General features: G+C 37.8%; 1 pseudogene; it reads left to right on the plus strand.

Moving 5' to 3' along the window:
* LOC137635417 (ran-specific GTPase-activating protein-like) overlaps window positions 1-11,686 on the plus strand; it is a 15,923-nt pseudogene extending 4,237 nt beyond the window's left edge.
* Window positions 11,687-13,090: the final 1,404 nt, after the last annotated feature.

Genomic DNA, 13,090 nt, shown 5'->3' on the forward strand with positions numbered 1-13,090 from the left:
GAGAAATAAGAAAGAATGGTGTGTGTGCCTGAGTGTATCCTCAAGTAAGAGAACTCCAACCCAAGACAGTGGAAGACCATGGTACAGGGGCTATGGCACAACCCAAGGCCATAGAACAATGGTTGATGTTGATTTCATATTTGAAAACTTTAGAAAAAAAATATTTTGTTTGTTCATTTTCACATGATCTGTTGAGAATATTTGTTTATGTCATCTTTCTTCCCATTTTGAATAATGAACAGCTCACAATTTGAGGCGGATTGGTAAGGGTAGTCACCCACAAATAGTCAAATATTCTTTGTTACAGTAGGACCAAAAGGGTTCAAGTTTTATTGGTCCCATTTGAATGGAATAGGTCTTTGTAAGGGTCATAATGACTAGCTAGTCCTGGTTTCCTACGAGAGAAGCAGCAGCAGTTGCTTTATGGTCGAGATGGACCACTCTCCTCCTTTTGACTTGATCTAGGGGCTGTAGTCAATTGGATGATAAAAGTCCTCCTTCAGCCACTTAACCTCATACACACACACATGGCAGCAGCAGTGTTTTCCATCGAGGCTGCTATTGCATCAGCAAGCTGCTGCTGCTGCTGCTGCTCAGAGAGTTCGTTCCTCTTTGGAAAAACTGCTGCTGCTGCGTTACAGGAATCTCTGCTGCTGCTGCTGCCGCTGCCTTTTGATCCCCCCAACCCCCAACCCCCTCGTTCCAGGTCCTCTGAGACGGCGTTGTTCAGTGACGGTCTTAATGCGTATGATGCCTTCGCTCCCTTCTGCTTCTTGAATCGTCAAGTCATCAGAGAATTGGCAAGGCCGCGTCATTTGGGGGCTAAGAAAGGTCCCACGTGACACGAGTAGTGCTTTCACATTGCTACTATAGGCTGTGAGTAAAGGGGTCGGGCTCTATTTCTTCACAGTTTTCTGCTGTTATTCCAGAAAATTAGACTGTTTTTGGAATCCAGGCTAATGTCTATTATGTGCTGTGTACCAAACTGCAAAGGGAATTGCCCAAAGGGAGAGTTTTCCTTTCCAAATGCTGATGAAGAAAAAAGCCAATCCGTCTCCATATCAATCGACTTACTCATGCTGACTTCTTCCCCCACTAATCAGGCTTATATTTGAAACGGACTTGGAATGACCGAGGTGGTCCATCGTAAGCCAATGTACAGATGTCTGGATACCTGCTAAGGTTCCTCTACAGCTGTCTGTCTACCAGGAAAAAAGCGGACCATGTTTGGCAATTGTTACTTCTCCAATTAATCTACCTTCAGATTTTCTCATCTTTCTCTGCTGATAGAAGCTCCTCATAGACCTTTCTTCATTGTAGTCAATGTGTGTACTCGTGAGGATCTTGTGCGTTCCCCGTACGCCTTCGAGGCGTGCGTAGGACAGAGATCTATCGCTGGAGCCTCCAGTCTTTCCGCTAGTCTTGGCTTTGGCAAATTGTTTGCATGTCCTCACTAGTCGTAGCTACTGTACTTGGTTAGTTTTCAGCGGTCGTTCCATCTTTGCCAAAGCTGTACTGTACTGTACTCGCAGTCAAGAACTCTGGTTTGTACAGTTATGAAATAACAAATTGTTGTCACCAGCTTCGTAAAGTTTCAGATGTGAGAAATACAAAGCGAGGCTCAGAATACCAAATGTCTTGGGTTGATTTTTTCCATGTACTTTAATGTTAGATCAATTTTCAATTATTTTACCATTTCTTATATATTGTTTTTGAGCTAGTTTTTGTATCAACAGGAGACTGTGTGTGTGTACATGAGTTATAATTCCATGCTTTGTGTTTCTTCTATCTATTTGTTTAATGTCTCTCTCTCTCTCTCTCTCTCTCTCTCTCTCTCTCTCTCTCTCTCTCTCTCTCTCTCTCTCTCTCTCTCCATTTATTAATTTATATACTTTTCCAGACTGACCCCGAGGGCAGCACTGCCGTTGCGAATACCAGCACAGTCTCCGAGGATGGGGGAGGCGGAGGCGGGGCCTCAGCAGACGTCGAGCACGACCCTTACTTCGAGCTGGTCGTTTCCCTGTCAGAAATTCAGGTCAAGACAAACGAGGAAGAGGAGGACGAGATGGTGAGGCTGTGAGCAATTACTTTTTTTTTTTTTTTTTTTTTTTTTTTTTTTTTTTTTTTTTTTTTTTTGGTCTTTTCAGAATGACAACTTTAATTACACGTACAAAGAAGTCATTACATAATTGAAGACATGCTGTGTGAAACTCACACACATGAAGATGCTACATAAGTTTATGTTAAGAGTTTTGACACTTCATTTTCTTTTGAATGACTTCAATAGAATGATTTTCCATTCGTAAACTAATACAAACATTTCATCTTTAATATGAGTATGCTTTGAGAGAAGTTGGATTCCTGTATTAAGATGTAACGATGTGTCGTTAGCTTCCACTTTTATTTTCGGTGCCCGGATAGTTCATTTTGACTTTGAACATCCTTACGTGGCTGTTTTGATCATATGCTGTTTCCTTTAGACAAATGTATTGGCTGTTGGTCGTGTCCAAGGGATGTTCAGAAGGAAGGATTTGCTGCCGTTTTCTGGAAACTGTAGCGGAGTGACGGCGGCACTCCTGTTTGCTGTTTTATTGCCTCCCCATAGTGGCTTTATGATGTCGACTTTATTTCTAAGGAGGTTGGCATTCATTAGACAATGGTGTGCTTCGTCAGAAGAGGAAGGAAGTTTGGCCGCTTAGGATTGTGAAGCGGAAGGGTTCGGCCTCCCTTCTCTCACCTTGCGTACCTTCCCCGTGAGAAATGTGTCTTCTATGATAATGGTCTTGAGTACGCAAGTCAGGACTAAGAAGTAGGATCGACTGGCCCTTCTCCTTCCTGGTGTGCAGCAGCAGCAGTCGCTCTATTATGCACTTGATTGCTAAATGCTACACGGTGGAGCATTCTCAACAAACCAATGTTAGTGTTGTTTTGTACTTTTGTGCTTTCATACCTCCTCCTCTCACCCATGATCTTTTCATAATTTGACTAACCTGATGGAGGAGGAGAGACAGCCAGAGTCATTGCCTTCTCTTTTGTATTTCATTTTTGGGTTGAATTAAACTTCCTCTGGGGATCTTTAATTTATGATCTTTTTCATTCTATATCACTGACTTGGATGCACCTTCGTTCAGTTAGTTGTTTGCGCGTGTTTCTAAAGATTTCTCATCATTTGGACCAATCTCTGCATTGAGGTGTCCCCAGTCTCGTTTCAGGGAATATTCTACTGAAATTCCAGTTGAATAAAGCTTTGGTAGCTATAGGTTGTTCCTCCTCAACTGTCAGCGAGTCCCTGATAGTGACCTAGTCTAATACCTCCCTCGTCGTCTTCATAACTAGGTCGTTAAGAGGTTAGCAATAATACTCGCTTTCACACCAGGACAGGATCATAGTGTTTTGTCATTTCCCCGGGATAGTACACATTTTTCCTCCGGGGGAGGGGTCTCCCCCATTAAAAGATGGTGATTTGTGTTTGTTTAGGAAGAACAAACGAGAAATGTTTCAAGATGTTTTTTCCCTTAGGTTACAAACCCAAATATGTCAAGTTAAACTTCCTTAGTCAACTTTCCAAGTGAGTTTTGCAAACCTCTCGGTAATGTTAACGAACGACGATACTTCTGTTCGTGACTTAGGTCAACGAGTAGGTGTCTTTTCACGGACCATTGACGAGAGCTGGTGCACTCTTAGGAAGAAAGCAAGGCAGTAGAGGTGTCTCCAAGGGTCATCCAGGCGCCAGAACTTTTAGGAAAACACACACTGGGTATAAAGGGTGGTCAGTTGTCATTTCTTCCTTCAGTGGGAGCTCGGTGACCTTTCTGGCTGGGGGGGGTGTCTTCTATTAAAAGACTGATTTGTATAGTTAGGAAAAATACAAATGATTTTGACTTTTGAATTTGATGTCTTTCTTCTTCCTCTGCTAATTATATTTGTAAAGAAATGCCTTTCAGTAAATCATAAATCTCAAATGAATATAAACAGGTTTTCAATGTTATCTTAATGAAATCATGTTTGTACTTTTCTGTTATCAGTTCAAGATGCAATTTTAACAACTGCAACTATCAATTGTTTTCATTTTGGTTTTGTTAGCGGTTTTAAAGGTCCCGACGGTGTCACGATTATGCTCGCATGTAGTTAGTTAACAGGGTATTGTTTATATGATTTCGCTCGCTATCACGTACTCCTTGAAGAAAAGAACCAGAGTTCTATGCACTCTCGACTAGTTTCCTATTAAAATGCGTATCGAATAACAGACGAATCAGCTGTTGACGCTGACGATCCACAGCCATCTTTATACCTGATGTATACAAAGATATTGAATGTAAATATTGGTCAATGTACTATTGTCAAATCATTTGAATAGCTTCATTTGTTATTACATACATACATACATACATACATACATACATACATATACCAAGGCACTTGCCCCAATTTTGGGGGGTAGCCAACATCAACAAAGGAAACAAAAACAAAAAGGGGACCTCTACTCTCTACGTTCCTCCCAGCCTTTTGTTATTTAACCTTGAAAATGTTTCTATTTTGTACTATCTTAGAGCAAACCACATTCACAAATAAAAAGCCTCTATGTACAGTCAACATTGACATGTATTGGTGCACATTTATTTGTCAAATGAGATGACTTTTTTTCGGTACTAAATTAAAAACTAGAATTCATTTTGCTCGTAAGCTAAGATAGATTCTTTTTAACCCTATATTCAAAATAACAAAATCGTTTGCGGTTTAGCCCAGTGACGAGTAAGTTGGGCTCGAACCGCTTTTCAACTTGTCGCCTCTCGTGGAAGCAATGACCGACGTAAGGCGAGGAACGCCTGTACACGAAGAAGACTACTCAAACCAAATACTGAGAAAGCTCTTGTCATTAGAAAAATAAAGCATTAGTATTGCATTGGAGTGCCTCATCGATTCATGGCAATTCTGACCCTGTACAAAATAAATAGAAACCTCCTCCATTAAAGAAACGTATTCAAACAATGTTAGAACTGAATATTGATTTCCTATGTTATAAGTTAGTCATGGGTTATTTGATCTTGCTAAAACATTGAGGATCTTGATGTCATTTAGATCATTTCTAATGATTGTACTGTATTCATAAGAAATCTTATTCAGCCTGTGGATGTAACTTATCTTTGCTTCGACAGGCAGGCGGTGCAAGCTGTTCCCTTACAACACACTGGAGACCCCGGCGTTAATGGAAGGAGAGAGGAACCCCCACAGATGTCAAGATACTGAAGCACAGCAAAAAGAAGACGGTGAGAGTAACGTATTTCGGCTCTCCACTCATGAATGGCGGGGGGGGGGGACAGTAACTTTGCCCTGATCCTTGGTAGTAAGGTTTATATTTGAGTCAGGTCAATGACAAATTTGGAAGTGATTTGTATTCTTTATAACGAGGCCAACCTGTAGCTATTTTTTTAAAAATATGCCCTCCCATCACCTGTCCCCCAATAGATTCTGCCTTAAATAAAGTGACGATACAACACAGATTTGTATGAGGGGGATATCATAGTCCACAAATGCTATCAAAGGTGGATTTTGATATTCTATGCATTGGTGTACGTCTCAAAATGAAAATGTGGTCAGTGAAATTTCTACCTTGACTAAATCTTGCTTGTTTGTCTCTCAGTTTTTCATCAACCCTTTTCTCCAGTCTCTTTAGAATAAACATACTCTATATTTTTGAAACTGACGTAAGTGTAATGCCTCTGTAATTAATGCAATCATTCAGGTCTCCTTTTTTTCACAAACACACTTCAGGTTTTGCCTCTTCGTGCCAAATTCTACTAAATAATCTTGTAAGTAGTCCGGGAGACGTTTCATTTTCAGCCAGTATCATGTGGGTAGTTATTCCATCGTATCCAGGGGCTTTCCATCTCTTCTTGCGTGCATGCATATCCATCTAGATATTAAGCAATCGTTTGTGACGGGTCGCGTGCAATCATATAGAATATATTAATATCTTCTTCCACCCACAGGTCAGAGTCCTGATGAGACGGGACAAGACGTTGAAAATCCGCGCCAACCACTACATCACCCCCTTCGTGGAGCTTAAGCCAAACTGCGGCAGTGACAGAGCCTGGGTCTGGTCGGTCCCTGCCGACTTGGCCGACGAGGAACCCAAGCAGGAACTGTTTGCTGTCAGATTTGCCAATGCACAAAGTAAGTCTCATTTTTGTAGGTCACTTTATGGTGTTGAAAACTAACTAAATACAAGAGGAAGGCCAAGGTTTGGGGATGGATGGGGTGAAGAAAGCTCTGGGTGATAGGAGGGTAGATGTGAGAGAGGCGAGAGAGCGTGCTAGAAATAGGAATGAATGGCGAGCGATTGTGACGCAGTTGCGGTAGGCCCTGCTGCTGCTGCCTCCGATGATGCCTTAGATGACCGCGGAGGTAGCAGCAGTAGGGGACTCAGCATTATGAAGCTTCATCTTACGTGTTTACTTGTTTTGGGTTTAAATCCAACCCTCCACTCAAGTCGAGTGCACTACTTCTCTTTGGGTCCATATTAATCATCTAACGAAACATTTTCATTATAACTTATACAATTCTTTGATTGTAGCATCTTCCAAATCATATGATCTTGTGAAAAGTAATGTCTTTAGTTTCTTCTTAAATTCAATTGCTCCCTTTAGGTCCTTCATTTCAGTTGGCAGTTTATTATAATGTCTAGGCGGATAACGGGAGAGGGTGGGCTGTGGCACCCTAGCAGTACCAGCTGAACTCGGTTGAGTCCCTTGTTAGGCTGGGAGGAACGTAGAGAGTAGAGGTCCCCTTTTTTTGTTTTGTTTCATTTGTTGATGTCGGCTACCCCCCAAAATTGGGGGAAGTGCCTTGGTAGATTTATGTATAATTTTTATCTGGAAAGATTTTTTATTCTAAATTCAATCTTGGTAAGAATTAGAACTAGTAATTAAGCCTTTAGGCTTTCTAGAAATTTTTTTAAACTATTCTTCTTTGCTCAATGGGTTAACTACTGTACTGTACTGTAATTGTTCAGTGGCTACTTTCCTCTTGATAAGGATAGAAGAGACTCTTTAGCCGTGGTAAGCTGCTCTTTTAGGAGAAGGACACTCCGAAATAAAACCAATGTTCTTTAGTCTTGGTTAGTGCCATAGCCTCTGTACCAAGGCCTTCCACTATCCTAGGTTAGAGTTCTCTTGCTTGAGGGTACACCCGGGCACACTAATCTCTTTTATTTCTCTTCCCCCCCCTTTTTGTTTAAGTTTTCATAGTTTATATATGAAAGATCTATTTTAATGTTGATACTGTTCTTAAGATATTTTATGTTAGTTGTTAATTACTTATCTTGTAGTTTATTTATTTCCTCATTTTTTTTCCGCACTGGGCTATTTTCCCTATTGGAGCCCTTGGGCTTATAAATTAGCATCTTGCTTATCCAACTAGGGTTGTAGCTTAGCAAGTAATAATAATAATAGGGTTCAGTAAGAGAGGAGTGAGATTACAGTTGTCCTATAGTCCATTTCTTTTAGCGAGGCAGATTTGCACCGACTCGCAGCGGTGCCCTTTTAGCTCGGAAAAGTGTCCTGATCGCTGATTGGTTAGAATTATCTTGTTCAACCAAATCAGCGATCAGGAAACTTTTCCAAGCTAAAAGGGCGCCCCTTCGAGTCGGTGCAAATCTGCCTCGCTAAAAGAAATTGACTATAGTTCGTTGATAAGATTTTCCTTCACCAAGAATGAATTTGAAATGTGCCTGCAAAAATATTTGATTGTGTCGATATATTTTTTTTCATTTTCATCAATGTCCCCTTGTCAATATATTTACTATTTCTGGACCTCCAGGGATGACAAAATTGTTTAATTTTTGCCTGTTGCTAGTTTTTATATTATCCTAAATATCAATAATTTAATCAATAGATATTCCATGCTTGGTAGTTCTGCTGCTCAGAATTTTTAGACATAATTCAGTGAATCGGTTATTTCCAGAGTTCTAGTTTTATTTGCTTTGAGAATTACTCTGAGAATTTTTCTTTATAAATCAAACTACAGTAGATTAAAAAGATAATTATAGTTTGATATAATTTTTGGTAGCTTGGATCAATTCTGAATAGAAAGCAAAGAGTAGGAATTGAGAAAGCTTTATAAAATACTTTTAGATAAGATTTCCTAATAAAGTTTTAGAATTTTAATCAAAACAGGAGAGAAAGGACTACTTTGACACTTGCTAAAAAAGCTACCTCTTGTGGTAGTATTTCATTAATGATGTTAAATTGGTTGAAGCGATTTTAATATTCAGTTTGTCTTTTATTTTTTTTATTCCTTCAACCACTCGCTTTGTCTAAGATTGCTTATACTTTCAGATGTCAAACATCGATATTTGCTTCGACACTAAAATCTACAAGAATCTATAAGAGGTTTGGCATACTACCTTCCACCAATGCCTTGGCTTAAGAATGATCATTCTGTTGTGGAACTTCAAGCAGTTGTTAACTAAGGTAAAATAGGCTTTCTGAATTGAGCATTGGCAGTATTTTCTCTTCAGTGATATATATATATGATAGATTATTTTAACATTTATTGATTTTAAGAATTTTTGTTTTACTATTCTCATACATAGCTTATTTCCTTTCCTCACTGGGTTGTTTTCCCTGTTGGAGCCCTGGGTAGCATCTTACTTTTCCAGTTAGGGTTGTAGTTTAGCTAGGAATTATAATATTTATATATTTATAATGTTAATATATTAGATTTCTTATTCCTGATCAAGATATTAATCCCTGTCACCATCGTTCAACTAGTTCATTATGCATGTTGCATAAGATTTTTCATAATTCTGACCATCCTCTACATTCAGATCTTCATGGACAGTTCCATCCTGTTCGTAATACTAGGCAGGCAGTTCATTCTAATAGTCAGGCCTTCTCCATCATGAGGCTCAATACTACACAGTGCTCTAGAAGTTTTATGCCAGCTGTGACCAAGATGTGGAATGATCTTCATTATTGGGTAGTTGAATTGGTAGAACTTCAAAAATTCAAACTTGCGAAAAAAAAATTATGTTGAACAGGCTGACATAAATCTTTTTATAGTTTATTAATGGAATATGTTTTAATCTTAATATTTTCAAAATATTCTATTTTAATTGTTCATTACTTTTTATTTTGTTTATTTATTGCCTTATTTCTTTTCTTCACTGGGCAATTTTCCCTGTTGGAGCCCTCGGGCTTATAGTATCTTGCTTTTCCAAGTAGGGTTGTAGCTTAGCTAGTTATAATAGTATTAATAAGTTACTTTGTTTTGCATATCCAAGGAAACTTAACAAATCTGAGTTCAAACTTTGCCTATACTGTAATGCATATGTCTGTAGTGGACAAACGTCTTGATGTCAGTGAATTCTTGTTACAATATCACTTCTAAGTTTGACAGAGGTGACCTGATGGGGAATCTTACATTGTATGATGTACAGTATTGCTATTAGTATTCTGAAGTATCAATTGCCTCCGGGTCTTGTAAGAAGCCAGTGTGCTTATCACTTGTAGGTTAATAAGGTATGATTTTATTCGAATAGTAGTCGGAAATTGAGAGTATTAAAGATCTTGAAACTACCATGATTTTATTTCTGTCAGCTAACGTCTTCATTTTCACCATATTAATTCTGTACTGATGATTGCTCTTGAAGATTTTCCTCCCTTAGCCTCTTTGTTAGTTACCCCTTCATTTGAAGATAATCTACTGCTGTCATTTGAAATAAATGATCTATTGCTTGAGGGTACACTTGAGCACACTATTCTGTTATTTCTCTTCCTATTGATTTATTTAAGCTTTTATAGTTTATATATGAAAGAGGAGATGTCCCTTTTTTTGTTTCATTTGTTGATGTCGGCTACCCCCCAAAATTGGGGGAAGTGCCTTGGTATATGTATGTATATATGAAAGATCTATTTTAATGTTGTTACTGTTTGTGAAATATTTTATTTAATTGTTCATTACTTTTGTAGTTTATTGATATCATTATTTCCTTTCCTCACTGCTATTTTTTTCCTGTTGGACCCCTTGTGCTTATAGCATCCTGCTTTTCCAACTCGGATTGTACCTTAGCTAGTATTGATTGTAATTGTCACTAGTACAACCCACAGACCTTTTTTTTTTGTATGGGTCTGCTTACTAGGTTTCAATGAATTAGTTTTGAGGTTGTTCTTGTTTATAGAGCATTTGGATTTCACAGTACAGTACAGGAATAAGAAAAGATGACACTGTCAGTGTTAGAAAACTTGAAGAGCTTGGCAAGGGACCATAGGGGAATATTTAGGAATATGGTTAAATTGTAAAGCAATTTTGTGATTTCATTTTAATGAATGATTAGGAATTTATCAGATTCAAATATATATTATTAATTTTGCAAATTTTAAACCTTTAAATTATATGCTAAATTAATATTTCATGAAAAATATTAAACCTTCAAATTACTAAGTGAGATTAATCTTCAGTCATCTCTGCAATGAAAGGTTTCATAGATTGTTTCTATTACAGGACTAATTCCGAGACTTCTATTTCAGGCAAGCAATACGCAGAAGTCATCTGGCCCGGTAAAGTTGAAGCGTGTGGAAGAAGCCAAGCGTGGCATTCTATCCTGTTCGTAATACTAGGCAGGCAGTTAATTCTAATAGCCAGGCCTTCTCCATCACGAGGCTCAATACTACGCAGTACCCTAGAAGTTTTATTCCAGCTGTGACGAAGTTGTGGAATGATCTTCCTAATTGGGTTGTTGAATCAGTAGAACTTCAAAAGTTCAAAGTTGCAGCAAATGCTTTTTTGTTGACCAGGCGGACATGAGTCTTTTTATTGTTTATTTATGACATATTTGTTTTTGACGTTGTTAATAGTTTATATATGACATATCTCTTTTGACATTACTTTTTTTAGAATGATTTATTGTTAATTTGTTCTCTTCAGTTCTTTATTTCCTTATTTCCTTTCCTCACTGGGCTATTTTTCCCTATTGGAGCCCCTAGGCTTATAGCATCCTGCTTTTCCAACTAGGGTTGTAGCTTAGCAAATAATGATAATATAACTACATAATAATATTTGATACAGTAAGAAAAACAATGCTTAATGACCTGATATTTATTTCATATGAAACCTGAATATTTGTTGACTTCTATAGTTATATACCTAAATCCAAAAGTTATATTATTATTATTTGCTAAGCTACAACCCTAGTTGGAAAAGGAGGATTTGTGTTTAAGTCGAACGTATTTTTCAAGCATTTAAAAAAGAAACAAAAAGTTTACTTTTTACTTATTATAATTTTTGTTTACTCATATTAAATGTTTTGAGTTTTTTATATATATATCATTTATCAATCACATTTGCGTTTTAGGCTTATGTGTACACTGATCAGCAATGTTCAAAATCTTGATATTAACTAAACAGCTCTTTCATAGTATTTGAAACAAGTAGGGATGTTTTTCAACTTGAGGTAGAATGTATTATACAGTATTGAGACCTTTATAGAAGAATATTCATTAGTAAGAATTATTTTCTCATGCCAGTCTTCTATTAAATGTAAGATTGCAATTATGTGTAATATGAGAGTGTTTATTTTACTGGGGAATTTACCTTTTCTGATGAATTAAAAACACTTCCTGATTTATGCCTCAATCAACAATGTTGAATCTAAAAAAAAAAAAAAAATTATAAATTCTGTTCAAATTGAATAAGTGAATTTTATTTATTTCCATCATAATTAATGTAAATGATCGTGCACTGCTCCCAATTGCCAGTCTTATAAGAATTTTTCTTTATTAATTTTCCAAACTTCACCTGATGTTCACATATACTTCTCCACAATCTTGTTTGCTTCCTTACGTTGATGCTTACCCCAAAAGCTGAACATTTTCTTATTTTCTCTCCTTTTAATAGACTTAATAACTTCTTGGCTAGTACAGTGGTAGCAAGTTTGCCTAGCATTCGCATGGCGGCAGATGGATCCCCGCCCGGGACCGCGAGTTTAAGCTGTTTACTGTAGAGGCCACTGCTGTGGTTGGGCACTGTAGTTGGGGGGTAGGGCTTTCCTGCCTGACGTTCTGGTGAGCATCTATTCTGATGAACCTGGAACTCAAACCAGACACCTTTTAACCTTCAAGTCTCTAGTATAGAGACAATTAGACGGTGTTGGTTGGCCCACAGTCTTCTCTATCAGTCTGCGTCGATCTAAAGAAAACTTCTACTGACATATTCTGCAGATGTTTTTTTTCTTGTTATTAGCTTCATTTTGTAATTGTTCAATCTAGTTCAACTGGTGTGATCATATTTTCTCTTCTGTAAAAAGAATTTCTTCAATGATCGATGAAAATACATCTCCCAAAGCAATGACTTTTATGTACGTAATACTCTGTTTAATCTACTATGCTGCCATTGCCTCAGTATGTATCATTATTACAAATTTATTCAAAAATATTAGTTCTGACCGCAGAGGTAGCAGCAGTAGGGGATTCAGCATTATGAAGCTTCATCTGTGGTGGATAACGGGGGAGGGTAGGCTGTGACACCCTAGCAGTACCAGCTGAACTCGGTTGAGTCCCTTGTCAGGCTGGAAGGAACGTAGAGAGTAGAGGTCCCCCTTTTTGTTTTTGTTTCTTTGTTGATGTCGGCTACCCCCCAAAATTGGGGGAAGTGCCTTGGTATATATATGTATGTATGTATTAGTTCTGATATGGAATGCTAAAATTAGTTTCAACATATCTCAGTAATGAGAGTGGCATGGTTGATCTTAGCATTGAGAGAGAGAGAGATGTTTGTTGTCATTCACAAATTCCACCCAGTTATGAAGTCCTTTCCTTCATGTGTACACAAACTGGATAACTTATTAAAAGGAGGAATACAAAAGAGTTCTAGTTGTTTCTTTGGGCTCATATAATTTTGTCTCTTGTTCCGAAAGCTTCTGGTTGTTGGAGATGGTTCTAAATGTTTCTAGTCTCAAGTAACTAACTTTGACAAGGTTGTACATTGAGAGCTTTTTTAGAATTATAGCTAGAAAACAAATAAATTGGATGATTTAAGTAGATACACTCATTTTTTTCTGATCTGGTATCAAGATTTTAGGTTATAATGTTTC

Source organism: Palaemon carinicauda, unplaced genomic scaffold, assembly GCF_036898095.1.
Source record: "Palaemon carinicauda isolate YSFRI2023 unplaced genomic scaffold, ASM3689809v2 scaffold121, whole genome shotgun sequence".
NCBI lineage: Eukaryota > Metazoa > Arthropoda > Malacostraca > Decapoda > Palaemonidae > Palaemon > Palaemon carinicauda.